This window comes from Canis lupus, chromosome 28 (assembly GCF_048164855.1).
Source record: "Canis lupus baileyi chromosome 28, mCanLup2.hap1, whole genome shotgun sequence".
Taxonomy (NCBI): domain Eukaryota; kingdom Metazoa; phylum Chordata; class Mammalia; order Carnivora; family Canidae; genus Canis; species Canis lupus.
The window spans coordinates 21,942,102-21,959,336 of record NC_132865.1 but is presented as its reverse complement, the minus strand read 5'-3'; the positions used below and the strand labels follow the sequence as shown (position 1 = coordinate 21,959,336).

The 17,235-nt window shown below is 38.0% G+C and overlaps 1 long non-coding RNA gene across 1 annotated transcript in view; it reads left to right on the top strand.

Moving 5' to 3' along the window:
- The window catches only part of LOC140619980 (uncharacterized), a 54,615-nt gene that overhangs the window by 21,970 nt on the left and 15,410 nt on the right, over positions 1 to 17,235 (top strand). Inside the window, exon 2 of the long non-coding RNA XR_012019737.1 lies at positions 5,647 to 5,798. This is a non-coding gene — a long non-coding RNA (uncharacterized lncRNA). The remainder of the gene's footprint in view (positions 1 to 5,646; positions 5,799 to 17,235) is intronic.

Here is a 17,235-nt window from a genome sequence, read left to right as displayed (position 1 = left end):
GCCTAACTATCTTCTTGGGTGAACTAACTCACAAAGCATTTTAGTTCACATTTTTAAATGTGAACATACTGTAATATGAAATAGTCACAAACTAGGGGGCTGGTAACAATGGAAATTTATTTTCTCACCATTCTGGAAGCCAAGGCACGATCCTGGAGTTCTGGGATCAAGTCCCACGTCGGGCTTCCTGCGTGGAACTTGCTTCTCTCTCTGCCCATGTCTCTGCCTCTCTATCTCTATGTGTCTCTCATGAACAAGTAAATAAAATCTTAAAAAAAAAAGTTACCAGGACCATGCTCCCCCCAAAGGCTCCAGGAAGAATCTTTCCTCGCCTCTTCTAGCTTCTGGTGGCTCTAGGCATTCCTGGCTTGTGGCTATGGGACTCCAATCTCTGCCTTGTTTTCCTATGGCCTTTCTGTATATGTGTGTATGTGTGTGTGTGTATTTCTATCTCTCATAAGGACCTTTGTCATTGGATTTTAGGCCCACTTGGATAATCCAGGATGATCTCCTCTCAAGGACCTTAATTGAATTATGTGTGCAAAGACCGTTTTTCCAAGTAAGGTCACATTCACAGTTTCCAGGGGTTAGGACATGAATATATCCTTTGGGGGGGCCACCATTCAATCCATTACAATAATTCTGTCTAAGTAGGCTACTTTGAAGAAAGATTATGCTTGACAACAGTAAGATACAGCAAATGTTTAAATACACTAGTAATTTTTAAGATGTAGAATGGCTTCAGGATATTTCTGGTCAGAGACTAGGAAAGATGTTGGCATTTCCCTACATTAAAAAAACCCTGGGTTTGAGACCTGGTCCACTATTTACCAGTTGCAGGCTGGTCTGTCCTCTGGCCCAGGCTCAGCTCCTTCCTCTGTCATAGGAGCGTATCACTTTGGATGGTAGGAGGTTAAAATGCCATGTGACTCACTGTGCAAACTGAGGAGTGGGTTTGCAAACATACGCAAAGGAGTTTGATGCTGGTAGAGAGATGTGAAAACTTGCATAGTTCACTTTTTGGAGGGACACACTACCAAGATGCCTTTTTTTAAAGTTAAGATTTTATTTATTTGAGAGAGTATGAGCAGGGAGAGGGGAAGAGGGAGAAGCAGACTCCCTGCTGAGCAGGGAGCCTGAGATCATGACCTGAGCCTAAGGCAGCCACTTAATCAATTGAGCCATCCAGGAGCCTTTTTTTTTTTTTTTCAGGAGCCTTTTAAGTCCATGAAACCATCCAGGTTTGTATTATACCACTCAAATTAAACACTTTTGGTATGAAGCAAATAACTTTGAATTAGGAGGATTTCTTTGTAATGTATATAGACAGGCAATCTATCAAAGAACATCTAATGATAAGATGTTAGATAAGGCCAAGCCTATTTCTTTTTTCAGTCTTTGGCACATACTCTTAACCTCAGAAAATCACTCTACATAGAGAAAACTAATCAGCAGGTAATGAAGGCACGCAGACTTCAGGGCGGGAGGCTTTGTTGGGTAAACACCTTTAAATGCAAGGTTTTTATCACTGCAAAGTCACCCACAAGAGAAACTTTAATTCACAGAGGTCATCTTCCAATTAAAGTGTAAGAGCAGATTTTCAAAGGCGTTTGTTTTAATGGTGCCTCATCAGCTGTTAAAAAAAGTCTTTGGAGTCACTATTTTCTCTTACAAATGTTAAGTATTCTTTGTAGACAGGAACTGTCTGTTAAAGTAATATTTGACATCTAGGGAATCAAAAATACTTTACAATGAAAGGCTGACATCTGTTTACTATATAAAAAAGAGTGCTGTGTATTTTTACTAGAAGAATTTTCCTTTAATAAGGCAGCCAAAAGTCATCTACACATACCAAACCAATTTACAGCCCGAACCTGTTGAATAGCAACATGGCATCATGGATGCTTAGCAATCCATTGCTTCCCCCACCCCCACCCAAGTATTTCCCTGGTTTGGGATTGGATTTGTATAGGATCATTTTCTTTCTTTCTTTTCTCTTTTCTTTTCTTTTCTTTTCTTTTCTTTTCTTTTCTTTTCTTTTCTTTTCTTTTCTTTTCTTTTCTTTCTTTCTTTCTTTTCTTTTTTTTTTTTTTTTTTTTTTGAGGAAAAGGATACAATAACAATAAAAAGCCCTGGCTTAATTATTGATGTGTTGAGCTTCAATCTTTTCAGTGCCCTCAACTTTGATTCCATCGTGCTGGCAGTAGATCGTCTTTATTTCAGGAAAGCCAACTGCAGCTGAGCTCTTTTTATATATTTTCAATGTATGTAGTAGCAAACAAAGTCCGTACGTTTGGACAATTCCACCTGAGATCTGTCTAAGTCACTACAATTAGGAAGACATCAGACAGAAGGGCAGTCAACTTGGTAAAGGGTTTAAATCTGTGTGTAATCTCATACAGGTGCTGCTTCCTGTGCTCTGGAAAATCCCTCATCACAAAACAGACCAACTGAGCCACACCTGGGTTTAGGCAGAACATCTGGACCTACTCTTTCCTACTCACTTGTGTTCTTCAAATCTTCCCTAAACAAATGGCGCTTTAGCACAACTCTGACACCAGAGATTTGTAAGCCCTAGGTGCACTGCCAAATTCAGTTTGATACAAAACACAGTTACCCTTCTTGAATCAAATACATTACAGGTATGATACCCCAGTCATATATTTCAATTAGTCGAGCCTCAAGTAAGTTATGGAGGTCATTTCCACCAGTAGTAATAAATTTCATAATGGCATTAACAATTAAACAGGGAATTTAGGGGGAAGGTTGAGGTCCAACATCTATTACATGCCCTAGCATTCATTGGTCATATGTTCTTTGTTTTCTTGTCATACAACCATTGGCTGGGAAAGTCTTGAAAACTAAAGATGGGTATAGATAAAATTAATGCCAGCAGTCTCAGTTTCCTTAGGAAAAAGCATATATCTGTTCAACTCCTAAATGTCTAACTTTTACTTAATGAGACCTCTTAATTTTTAGACATACAATTCTGGGAGAGCTTTGTGACTAATGAATAACTTTGTGTTATAGGTTTGTGCTGCTGGGCTCAGCATTATGCTGGAATAACTCAGTTTATGAGTGATCCAACAAACTATCAGGAGACTATCAGCATAATTTGTGTGGCCTTACATATGGCCTTTTAGTAAGTGTTTTATGTGGAATTTTGGCATTTCAGTTTAGGTGGATGCTTGGGAATAGGAATGGTCAGCCTGAAGAATGAATGGTATGGAGTAGGTGTGCCTTTTATGGGTCCCATAAAATATGCAGAAATAATGGGGATTGCATGGCGATCAATAATATATGTGTCCCTTTCAGGTAAACACATCTAAATATATCTTCTGGTGCTCATATTTTGAATTGCTAACCAGTTTACAATAGAACATTTATTCCACTTGCAATGCTGTTCTGTTTTTTTGTTTGAATTCTTTGGATTCTCTTGATATTAGTCAAGCTCATCAAGTCTGAGGGAACTTGGGGATTGAGAGCAAGGTGGGATGGGGAGAGGAGCATGAAGAACACCTCTCACACCAACAGGTAATAAGCCAGAATGCAGGCTCTGAAATGTTCAGAAAGTAAACTCAGCTCTGAGGGGGTAGTGCTAGTTTAGTAGGTAGCTCAGAAACACCACGTGATACCTTTGATTCCTGAAGGATCAGAATGGAGAGACTCCCCAGCATATCCCTTGGATTTCAGGGTAACTTGGGTCTGGACCAGATGCTCCCAAAGAAGAGGTAGTGGGAAGGCCTCCTGAGTGAGCAGGTATATCTGCCTTGACTTGGTAGCGATATGATTTGACAATGAACTGAAGTGTCTTTTGCTGATGAGGCCTTGTCATTCAGATAATGGGAGCTTTGATTTTGTTTTCCAAAAGTTCTCTTCAGCATGGTTTGATTTTGGTTGGGTGGATGCATGGTTATGGTATTGACTGTGTGAACTAAATATGCATTCAGTTTTGAGAAGTCACAGGTTATTATTTTTTTAAATCCATTTTGCTTTCAACGTAATTGAAATCGTAATACATTTTTCCCCACTCTGATCATCATATTTTGTGATGGGAATGGATAAAAACCCCATCAAAGTTTAAGTTTTCTTGTGGCAATTTCTTTTATCTAGAAGGGAAGGACAATTAGGAACAGAAAGAAGTATAGCATGGGAAGTAGGGGAGAAGAGCAAAGGTTTTTATAAAGGAAAAAATCAGCATAAGTACTCACGTATGAAAGCTGAAGTATATTAGAATATTGGCATAAGGATGGTCTTTATAAAATTCCTAAGCAATGTAAAGGTTGGAAAAAAGAAGCTGATGCCCAAATGATGCCCATTTTGGGGAGAAATGGCTCTCCAACAGGAAGATGTGATGTATTACAGACATCAGATACCTGTCCTAAAATTGTTTGAGAGTCAAAGAATTTTTGACAGGGAGGAGCAAATTCTGAAATGGATATCTAGTGGAGATTCTGTGGGAGCTTCTAGAGGTGTAAAATAAGTACGTGGAGTAAGCCAGGTTATAAATAATGAGGACAACACATTGTCCGAGTAGTAGAAATGAGTTTTATGGAGGCAGAAATCATGGCAGAAAAGACTTGATTTCCCAGCTCTGGCACAATGCTTGGCACAGAATATGTAATCAGTGTTTGAAAATGAGCAAGGCAGTAAAGGTATAAAAATCAGCTCAAATGAACAAGGATGAAAAAGCATTTGTTAGGCAAGAAGAACAGGAGAAAAGAGATGAAAAAGATGATGCAAATTAGCCTTTTTATGAATGAAATTTAGGTAGGAGATGTTAATCCTAAAAAACTTTCTTGGGGGCAGCCCGGGTGGCTCAGCGGTTTAGAGCTGCCTTCAGACTAGGACGTGATCCTGGAGACCTGGGATCAAGTCCCATGTTGGGCTCCCTGCATGGAGCCGGCTTCTCCCTCTGCCTGTGTCTCTGGCTGTCTCTCTCTCTGTGTCTTTCATGAATAAATAAATAAAATCTTAAAAAAAAAACTTTCTTGGAAAAATATCTAAGTTTCAGATCATGTTTTCCAAAAAAAACATACCCACGTAAACACAAGATAAAATTAAATGGCCCTGTCAAATGGTTCAGGAACAAAAAGGCAGTGAAAAAGCTGAATGCCATTCAAATATGTGATTCACAGCTATATTCCACATAGCAATGCTACCACCAAAGAGGAAGGGGTTCATCATACCTGTTGTCTCAGTGTTCGGTGGTAATTGGAGGACTTCAAGTTTGTTGAATAGTTAAATTATTTTGGCAAAGCTACCCAATGCTATCCCTTTGCACCTACTTTCTAAAAATGAAAATATATATAATGTAAATATATATATAAATTTTTTTTCTACCTGAGATACAAGTGAGAAATGCCTTCTATCCTCATTAAATTACTATCTATACCTTGAGGTGCTATCAATAAAGAATTCTATAGATGGCACACATAAGAATCTGATTGATTATGAGACCTGAGATCTGTAGAATTTTAGTGAAATATTTGGAAATAATTCACCATTGTCTTTGTTCAAGAGTCAAAGCAGGAAAAAGAGCTTGAACCAGACCAGTAAGGAAATCTAAGGTTTACTGAAAGGACTGATCTAGAGCTGTCAGGAAGACCAGAACGTTCAGGATTTCTGTCCTTATTCCTTCACAAGCTATAGAGGAGGACGCCTGAGAAACTTTTCCTCCCTGGTGCGGCTGGCGGAGGTTCACACCTGCAGGCTGGCTGAGGCGCTGACTCTCGGTGCTGGATCCAATAAAGAGATCAACCTCTTCACTTTCCCTTAGAGTCTTTAGAAGAACACAGGTTGGTCTCAGAGCTATTTTATTTTTTTTTATGTTTTTGTTAAATCTCTAAGGTTGAGGTTGATTAACTTTTAAATTAAGCCACACTCTGAAATGAAGTTTAAAATGTCTTAACCTTCGGATAGGAGTGGAATTCTCACCAGTCATTATTAGAGCTCACTGACGTTACAAATTTGTGGACGGATGTTATCCATTAAGGTGAAAGCAGAAAGGGGCTATAAAGTTGACTCAGAAGGCTAAGTGCTTTACCTTCAGGGAAGCATATATAAAAATCTGTCCTGAACTGTATATAGAGTAATAGTTAAAGCTTTGAGCACCTGGTTCTTAACTGGCCAGGCAAAGTCGTATAAAATACTGACATACCTTCTACTTACTGTTATTTTGATCTTTAGGCAGGTTACTATTTTTATTATACATGCTTAGGAATTTAGCTTCAGCGATCAGCCAACTCAGAGGGCATTTATTGAATACCAACCATGTGCCAGTATAAACCTAAGATAAAGTTTTAAGTTAGGACTAGGTTTCTCAGTACCTGCCTTTGTCTAATTCGTGGACTAATGGAAAGAATGGTGACGTTCAGTATTTCTTAACACCCTTTCACAGTGATTTGACAAGTTGACATTTTTCAGAGAGTTCAAAATCTGCAAGGTGCTGCCTGCATGGCTTAGTTAGCTGAGCTGGTTGGAAACATGGCACTAATGAGGCCAAGGTTCAATTCCCATATGCCCAGGTTGTTTTGAAGGCTAACACTGCCTAGCTTCTTGATTTCCCAACAATAGCTATGTTCAAAGGAGAACCACTCGAGAGAGGATGGGGCTCAGGGACAAGTTTTTACTGTTCCTGGAAAAATAATTTAAAGCTCATGAGCTGTGATGAATTAATTCAGTAGTATCGCCTCTGTCAACAAACATCATTTTAGTTAAGGTGGCTTATACAAATGGGAGAGAGTGGAACCCAAGATGGTTATTTAAAAATCAAATTTCTATGTGTGTAATGAAATGTATGGAAAACAAGAGCTGGTTTTCTTGAGCATTTTCTACCTATCTGCTAATGTTCCAAACTTTTTTTTTTTTTAAAGATTTTATTCATTTATTCATGAGAGACACAGAGAGAGAGAGAGAGGCAGAGACACAGGCAGAAGGAGAAGCAGGCTCCACACAGGGAGCCCCATATGGGACTTGATCCTGGACTCCAGGGCCATGCCCTGGGCTGAAGGCAGGCGCTAAACTGCTGAGCCACCCAGGGATCCCCAGTTCCAAACTTTTTATATGTATTAACTTTTTTAAGCTTCATAAGAGTCCTATGAAGTAGGTACCTTCAGTAGCCCTATTTTATTTATAAGGAAATTGAGACAAAGAGACCTTAATCAATTTTCCCCCAAGTTATGCAGGCAGACTGATTCCAGAGCTCTTGTATTAACCACTACACTCAACGCAGATACTGTCTAGGGAGGAAATGCACCAGCTTGTCAGTCAGCTCTAAAATAGACAAGAGCTATCAAAGGGCTGGCTCCCAGTTCACTGGTGAATGGTAACTGCATAACTGTTTGATTATTTTGCTCTATTGCTAGACCAACAACTTCATCAACTAGCTAAAATTGGGAAATTTTCATCCTCTCAACACTCATGACACCTTAAAACTAAGAAAATGTGTACTTGAATGTTCCTTTGCAAGTGTTCTTAAGTGTTTTTTAAAAAGTTTTCTAAGTTAAAAGCTGTTTTTATTATCCATTCAATGACGCACCATGTGTGTTACTGCAAAAAAAACAAACTAGACATTCAAAATCAAAATTAAAGACTTGGTCTTCCTCTGTTGTCTTCTCATCAGCCTCACAAGCAAATGCAAGTCTCCTTCATGAAAGAGAGCCTCCTGTTGGCCCCAGCTTCCCCGCAGGGTGCTCACATCGAAAAGGCCTTACTTTTAAGCTGGACTTCTGAAAAATCATTCCCATTCTTTAATCTGTTGCAATGTGCCTTTTTGCTCTTTTTACTGCAATAAGTCCTTTAAACATCACCAGTCCTCTCTCTTAAGTTAACTCTGTCTTTTCTTGGTCCTTTTATGTCTCCTGCCTTCTTCATCATGTTTGATCTTGCTCCCCAAGCCAGCCTTCATATTCATTATGCTGTGTCATTCCTTACCTTCAGTTTCTCCTACCTCTCCTGTCTGGTACACTGACTCAGCCTGGCTCAAACACATGCATTGCCTTAGGTTCTTGTTCTTAGGCCTCTCCTCTTATCCTCTGTTCTCACCCTTGGTGATCTTTTCATTCATGCCCTCAACAGTCACTTCTGCATAGCAGATGCCAGAAGTCTGATCTGTGTAGTCTTGACTCCTCTTCAAGCACCAGACCTATTTTTCCATCTCCCTGTTAGTTATTTTTCTTCTGGTTGGCCTACCAATGTTTCAAACATAATGTGTCCAAACTATGTCCCTGCCTTCAAACTCTTCTCACATTTATGCCTTACCAAACTAGAAATCTGAGTTATCTTTGGCTTTTCTTTGTACCTTATTCCCTGCTTCCAAGGGTCTGCCAAGTCTTGTTGATTTTACTTTTTTTTTTTTTTTTTTTAAGATTTTACTTATTTATTCATGAGAGACACAGAGAGAGAGGGAGAGAGAGAGAGGCAGAGACACAGGCAGAGGGAGAGGGAGAAGCAGGCTCCATGCAGGGAGCCCAATGTGGGACATGATCCTGGGACTCTGGGATCACACTCTGAGCTGAAGGCAGATGCTCAACCGCTGAGCCACCCAGATGTCCCATTGATTCTGATTTCTAAAAGCTTTTTGAAATCAGTATTTTCTAAGTCTATTCCTATGGTAATCATTGAGACCTTTCATCCAAAATTAGTACCTACTATGTGTCAGGCACTGGGCAAAGGACACAAAGTAGATAAGGCTGCCCTCCAACTTAAGAGAAGGGATAGAAAGGGGACACATGGGTGGCTTAGTGGTTGAGAGTCTGCTTTTGGCTCAGGGCATGATTCCAGAGTCCCGGGATTGAGTCCTACATCAGGCTCCCCCTGGGGAGCCTACTTCTCCCTCTGCCTATGTCTCTGCCTCTCTCTCTGTGTCTTTCATGAATAAATAAATAAAATCTTAAAAAAAAACAGAAGGAAATAAATCACTAGTGTGACAAGTGTCATAGTGGAAGGAAGCATGTAACAGTGTGTTCTGGGAATGCAGCAGAAGTGGGAGAACAATGTGCTACTGGCACAGGAAATAGAATTGCACAAACATGTTGGAGGTGTTTGGCTGCATGCAGCAAACTACCTCTTTCTGAGCACCAAATAAACAATTACATAAGTGATGTTTCCTTAACCTGTTTTACCACTAGCAAAGAGGCTTTTATTTTCCTTTTATGATATTTGTTGTTCTAAGTGTGATCTGCCTCTCCCTTTGGTAGTGATAGTTTGAGTGTTATGAAAATCTGCCTGTTCTGTGGTATGTGACTTATGTGAAATTTAAGAATTTCCCTGTGATTTTGTAACACTGACAGTAAGATACAGGAAATTCTATCAAAAAGAGCCACTCAAAATTGTCACTGTCGCTCTTACTATAAGAACAAGAAATGAAAGAAATGTATAACAACATTGAAAATGTCTTTTTAATACTATTTTTCATTTAAAAAATTTAGAAAATTTACTTAGTGGTAAAGGAATAGTTTATTAGCTCAAAATCTTGTATTAAACCTGAATATTCTTATGTTTGGGGTTTTATATTGTTTAAAATTATTATTGTATATCAAAATGGTTAAATATGGTTTTATATGAGTCAACCTAAGAAATCTATAGCTGGATTTTTTGTTGTTGTTGTTATTGGGATCAGTAGAATTGAGAGTGTGTATCATGGTTCTTTTTTTTTTTTTTTTTTTTCATGGTTCTTAAGGTAATCAAGGAGAGGCCATCTTTATGGCTCAACCATCAACATTCTTTATTTGATCCTCTGATTTTCTTATTCCACTGGAGATTCTTGAATGTTTAATACTTTCTATAACATGAGTATATTTGGGGTGGGATGGTCTTAAAGCACTATTTAGAAAATCTCACATAGGTACTATGTTCTTGGATTTGGAGCTCCCTGAGATAGCTATAGCTATGGATGTCAGAGGTGGGAAGAATTAGGTCTCTTTTTAAAGACAAAGCATTTAAGAATCAAGGGAGTTAATATATCTAACCCTATGCAACTAACAATTGATAGAACTGGTGTTAGAGCTCTGTTTGCAGAGAATAAGGATATATTCAAGAGTTGGGAGAGAGAAATAGAGAGAGAGGAATTAGAAAGACTTATGACAGTATTAGAGCATCATCCTTGTATCTAGGCAACCATGACTTTCAAGATATCCATTAATGCATAATCCTGTAGGGTACCTCCTTACATAATTCTCCCCACCAAGGCCGTTGCCTTCCCATTGGTCTTCAGATCACCAGATGAACTATTTAGTGGCAGGAGGAACAGGTTCTTATGGTTCCAGGGGCTCAGATAAAATTTGGTCTTTCTTCTAATGATTGGGAAATACAAAAAGATTTCTTTAAAGAAAATCAGGTTTCTAATGTGAAATATTCAGTTACTTTGACATATTTACTATTGCTACATACTTATTATTCTTAAATAGCCAGGGATAAGATTTAATGGGGCAAACATTTCAGCTACTTTTTGGTTCATGTGATCTTTGTAAGTGTACTCAAGGAAATTAATTTTTTTAAGGAAATTAATTTTGAAGAAATTTGCAGAATACCAATTGCATTCAGTGTGAGTTCTATTTACTTGTCAATAAATGAAACTCAGTTTTCTGGCTTGCCAAAATGTGTAATCCAAAGTGGAGGGTATAATTTTTTAATGTAATACCATGTTCTAGAGTCTCTTTAGACATAAATGGTATTTTGGATTTGTCTTAATAATAGAAAACTATTTTGAAAATATAAGATTGCCAATAGAGTAAAGACATTATAAAAGCATTATTCTACTTTCATGGCAAGCATATTTAAAAAGTTTTAGTTAAGGAAACCCAGCAATTGAAAACATGACCCCATTCTTCTGTATAAAACATATAAATAAAAGATTATGGAACTAAAACATATTTTGTTGAAAAAAGTCACTCATCATTTTGGTGCACTGACAAAGTACTCATAATTCTCTTTGAACATTTAAAAGTCTGTTGTATCATGCTCTGGACAAGCTTTTAGATTTTAAAAAAGTTGGCTAAATGACCTATTTTAAACTCTTCTCACTGTGTCCTGAGTCTGAGGACCAGAGTGCTCTTCTTTCAGCTGGATTTTTTTATGAGGTGTTAAATCAACATTGCCAAATGTGACTTTGTGGAGCTCTCTTCAACCCCATAGTAGTAGACTGATGCAGACTAGTTGATCATTTGTGTATCTTTAATAGTCTACAATTAACCCTTTTTATAAGGAAATGTGTAGGATGTTTTGGTTATATATAAATCATCATGAATAGAATGCATTTGTATTTATATAGGATGGAGGCCAGGAATCCCTCCATGTATCCATTTATATTTGTTCTGCAGACTTAAAAATGTTGGCAGGACAGGCTGCATACACAGCATCTTGAGTAGTGGTGCATTCTTGATAGACTGATGAAGAAAAATGGGTAAACCATCTTGGATTTCCTAGATTTTTCTGGGGAAGGAGAGGATTTTGTTTCAAGTACAGCAATAATCTCTAACTTCCACAGAGCACTCTCCAGGTCAGAGTGTGTATTCTCACATCCATTGTGTTGCATGATCCTCACAGCTACCCTGACTGCTGAGGAGGGCTGGTAATACCCTCAATTCAAAGTTGAGGAAACCAGCATCCAAGAGAATTTGCTTGAAAATGTAGTGAGAGTGGTCTTACAGTTCAATGTCCATTCCAGTACTTTCACCACAGGAGCCTCATGGTGTGGTCTCAGGAAGTTTGAACAGGTGAAGATTTGGAAATCTTTAACCTGAAGCATTAGGCTGTTTAGGCCTTTGACTAAGCTGGTGGTTCATTTTTCCAAAATTGGGAATTCAATGATAGAATTATCAATCTACTTGAAAATGTAGTTTAAGATTAGCATGGGAGGGATCCCTGGGTGGCGCAGCGGTTTGGCGCCTGCCTTTGGCCCAGGGCGCGATCCTGGAGACCCGGGATCGAATCCCACATTGGGCTCCCGGTGCATGGAGCCTGCTTCTCCCTCTGCCTGTGTCTCTGCCTCTCTCTCTCTCTGTGACTATCAAAAAAAAAAAATAAATAAATAAATAAAAAAAAAAGATTAGCATGGGAATGCACAGTAAAGGCAAAGAGGCAATTTCGGCATCTGACTCTTGTGCGAATAGGTGGAGATGAAAAGGAAAGAGAACTCAACAAATATTTTAATGATCCCCAAGTAATTTTTTAAAGAGTTTGGGTTCTAAATACATAGAATCCTTGTTATAACACAGTTTTTGAAGTTCATGCTTTAGAATGACTTTATAGGTGAAATCTTGACCCCCTTTGGATAAAGTCCCAACCTTCCTAATTTAATAGAAAAATGTTACAATCATAGCCTGATATTAAAGCTATGCCTATTTTTTCTTTTCTTTTCTTTTCTTTTTTTTTTCTTTCTTTCTTTTCTTTTCTTTTTTCTTTTCTTTTCTCTTTTCAAAGATTTTATTTATTTATTCATGAGAGACAGACAGAGAGAGAGAGAGAGAGAGGCAGAGACACAGGCAGAGGGAGAAGCAGGCTCCATGCAGGGAGCCGGATGTGGGACTCTATCCCGGGTCTTCAGGATCAGGTCCTGGGCTGAAGGCAGGCGCTAAACCACTGAGCCACCCAGGGATCCCCTATGCCTATTTTCTTGATAAAATAGCAATTTCTTCTCTTTGATCGTGTTAGCTAAATAAAGAGTAATAAATTATTTCTCTTCTTATTATTAGGATATTTGTATGTGTCTGGCCCTTCTAAGGTAAATCATAAATTCTAAAAAATGGGGACTAAATACTGTATATACTAATTGTATGATAAAAATTAATTGAATTAAATTACTTGTATCAAAACTGCTGAGTGCCTTTCTGACAAATACTTATTATATATTCCATGTCTCTATGCAAATGATCTTTCACCATTATTATTGAGAAATAATTGACATACATACATCACTGTGTAAGTTTAAGGCATAGAACATGATTTGGTTTACATATATTGTGAAATTATCACATAGGTTTAGCTAACATCAATCTTCTTGTATAGATACAATAACTTTTAGGATTTACTCTCTTAACAACTTCCCTATATATGGTACAGCAGTATTAGCTATAGTCATCATGTACATTACACCTGTAGTGCTTATTTCTCTTATATCTGGAAGTTTGTGTTGTTTTACCACTTCCTCCAGTTCCCTCTTCTCCCACCTTCTGGCTCTGGTAATCACAAGTCTCTCTCCTTCTCTCTCTCTCTCTCTCTTTTTTTTTTTTTTTTAGATTTCACATATAAGTGAGATCATACAGGGGGTGCATGGTGGCCATACGTTAAGCACCCAACTTCAACTCATGTCATGATCTCAGAGTCATGAGATGGAGTCCCATGCTGGGCTCCCTGATCAGCAGGCTGTCTGCTTCTACCTCTCCCTCTGTGCCCTCCCTTCATGCTCTCTCTCTTTCTCTCTCTGAAATAAACAAATAAATCTTTTAAAAAATAAGTGAGATTGGGCAGTATTTGTCTTTCTCTGTTTTACTTATTTCAGTTAGCATAATACCTTCAGAGTTGATCCATTTTGTCATAAATGTCAGTATTTCCTTGGTTTTTTTATGGCTGAGGAATATTCGTATTACACTGATACACACACACACACACACACACACACACACATATCACAACTTCTTTATTCATCCATCAATGGACACTTAGGTCGTTTCCATGTCTTGGTTGTTGTAAATAAGGCTGCTATGAACATGGGGGTGCAGATACCTTTTTGAGTTAATGTTTTCATTTCCTTTGGATATATTCCCAGAAGTGGAATTGCTGCAGCATATGGTATTTCTATTTCTAATTTTCTGAGGAAATTCCATACTGTTTTCCATAGTGGCTGCACCAACTTACAACCCCACCAACAGCGCATAAGGGTTCCCTTTTCTTTACAGTCTCACGAGCATTTATCTCTTGTCTTTTTGATGATGTTGTACAATTTTTAGTAATGTCTTTTTTATAATGGTTCTATATCCCTTAAGCATACACAAAGTATCCACCTACTTAAAAAAGATACATTTTGACCTCAAATTCCATGGCTATTAAATACTATGTATATGAATGTGCAGAACATAATGAATACATGACCTTTACTAGTATGAAGATCACTGTTGTATCATTTAGTTTTTAATGCTGTACCTGTTTCACATTCAAGCTCTGAAATGCCTTAGAAACTCTGGGCAAATGGCTGTTGCATGCCTCAGTGCCCTCATCTGTAAGACGATGAAGAGAGCTCCTAAGAATGTTATAAGAACTGAATGAGGCGATGCATAGTACTTGGCATATAGTAAATTGTCCTACACGTTATTTAGATAATATTGAATTGAACACATTCAATTGGACATATAAATGCTTGTTCTAAATAAGACAATTTTGAGATAAATGACATCCTCGAGTGGCAGTTGACTGGCCTTCACAATTTTTTCCAATCTCAGTAAAAATGTTATAGATTTTATCTTTCGAGATAAAAATAGATGTTATAAAATGTTTGGAAAATGAAATCACACAACTATTGACATTTCCAGTTGATTTTTTTTCATCACAACTCTGGACATTAGGTCCTGTTTAAAGGTATTTTTTAAGTAGTAAATACCTAGTCATTATTTGTTTCCTTTGACCCATACAGTTGAGAATATTTGCCTCTTGCAGCCTGTTATCACTGCTACATCGTCTTTTCCAAAGATGACAACATCTCTCATCCCACATGTTCTACCCTATCTGAAAACACTGCTGAAGTTACTACGACCCTAAGATGGTGAATTATGTTTTAGGGCTGCCAGGAATCCTTTAGCTATCAAATGTTTACCAGCCTTTAAGAAGCAAGTACTTCCTTATTACATAAAATCACTAGTTATACGGTTGAGTGGTTTCTTTTGAGTAGTTCCTGACAGCTGCAGCAAAGAGAAGGAAAAAGAAAAGCCAAACGGAGTTGAGAGAACTCAAACTATTAATATACCATACAATATTGATTCCTAACTTTGCTTTTGTAAGTGTTTACTAAAAATACAATTACCTAGGCCCCTTCCCTGAAGATTCTAAATCAGCAGGTCTGAGTGGTGGGATCCAAATCTATTTATTATTTTTTTTTTTAAGGATTTTATTTATGTTTTCATAAGAGACACACAGAGACAGGTAGAGACATAGGCAGAGAGAAGCAGGGACCTTGCAGGGAGCTTGATGTAGGACTCGATCTCAGAACCCTGGGATCACGACCTGAGCCAAAGGCAGACAGACAGACGCTCAACCACTGAGGCACCCAGACGTCCCCAAGTCTGTCTTTAAAAAAATTTTTTATTGGGGTTCAATTTGCCAACATATAGCATAACACCCAGTGCTCATCCCGCCAAGTGGCCCCCGCAGTGCCCATCACCCAGTCACCCCAACCCCCCACCCACCTCCCTTTCCACTACCCCTTGTTCATTTCCCAGAGTTAGGTGTCTCATGTTTTGTCACCCTCATTGATATTTTCACTCATTTTCTCTCCTTTCCCTTTATTCCCTTTCACTAATTTTTATATTCCCCAAATGAATGAGACCATATAATGTTTGTCCTTTTCCGATTGCCAAGTCTGTCTTTTTAACAAGAGTGTCAGACAGTTCTTCTTATCTGGCCACTGGGAAAAACTTCATATAGAAACCTATGAGCATATAAGAAAGCCTCAAGGAAACTTTCCTTTATTTCCCCCCCACCATTTTAGAAATATCAATAACCAAAGCAAGAAAAATAACCTATAATATTATTTCTTAGGATTTTGTGGCTGTTCATAACCATTATGAATGAGGTAATCAGATTGTCTGGGTTCAAATCCAGACTCTTCCACTGCAAGTGCAAACGTGGGCAAGTTATATAATTTCTTTGTGTGGTGACTCTTTATTTGTAAGAAAGCAATGATAATATTACCTCCTAGGGCTACTTTGAAGGTTGAATGAGTCCCTATGTGAAAGTCTTGGAATAGTCCCTGGAACTGATAATAAGTACTCAACAAACATTATTAGCCACCGTTAAAAATAATTTCAGACTATTAATGGTAGCATGCTACCACATCGCAGTACATGGTATTTTCTAAAGATAACAATACTTCCCATCTCACCTGTTCTTCCACAGTGTGATCTTGCTATTCCTCACATCAAGAGGAGAGTCTAGTTCTTCTTTCCTTGAATATGGGTAGACTAACTGCTTTGGTTTACAGATTACAGTGGGACTTCCAAGGCATGGTCATAAAAAAGTGATGCCACTTACTAGAATACTCATGTTTGGAGCCCTGAGATGACATATGAGAGCTCTGATTACTCTGAGGCCACCATGCTGGGGGAAGCCAAATCAGGTGGAGAAGCTACATGTAGGCACTCTGACTGACCATCTTAGTCAGATTCATCCCAGCCCAGGCATATGAATGAGGGAGGCTCTAGGTAATTCCAACCTTCTGTTGTGGAGTCACCTTTAGCTTTCAGGTCTTCCCAGCTGAGGTCCAGACATTATGAGGAAAAGATACATCATTTCTTCATGTCCTGTCCAAATTTCTCACCCGTAGAATCTGTAAGCATAATAAAATAGTTGCTATTTTAAGCTACAAAGTATTGGAGTAGTTTGTTTTGCAGCAAGAGTGGCTGAAACATACATCTTTCCAACTCCATAAATATAATGACCATATGTCTTGTTCACTGCTCAGTCTTCATCACCTAGCACATAGTAGCCCTCAACTATTGAAAAATATACTGTATTTTAAACAATTCCTCACGTTGGGCAACTGGATAGTTTTCCATTCTAGTGATTCTAGTTTTCAGAATAAATACTGGAAATGGAATTGCTGAGTCATAGAATCTTGCAAATCATTTTTATATGGAGATATTAAAACATTGAAATACTATTATTACCCACAAAGAATTGTCTAAGGAGAGCCTGTCAATGTTAAACCATCAATGTGTACCTTAAAGAACTAGCAGGTGCTAATTAAATACACATGACTGACTTATAAACCAGAATAGTGAATTTTGGACAGAATACCAATGTATTAACTTTAAAATAACTAGCTTAGTGGTTTTGTACTTGATGTCTAGATGTCCAAAAAAAAAAAAAAAAGTTAAAAAGTTAGAAAGGGTCCATATGCTGTGTCAAGTATTTCTAAAAGTCTGACTTATTTTATATGTTCTAGAATAAAGGCAAGATGCTAACAAGCATAATGAGTTTCATTTCTTTTGGTCAAACTTGTAAGTAGTGAAGCATTCTAATACT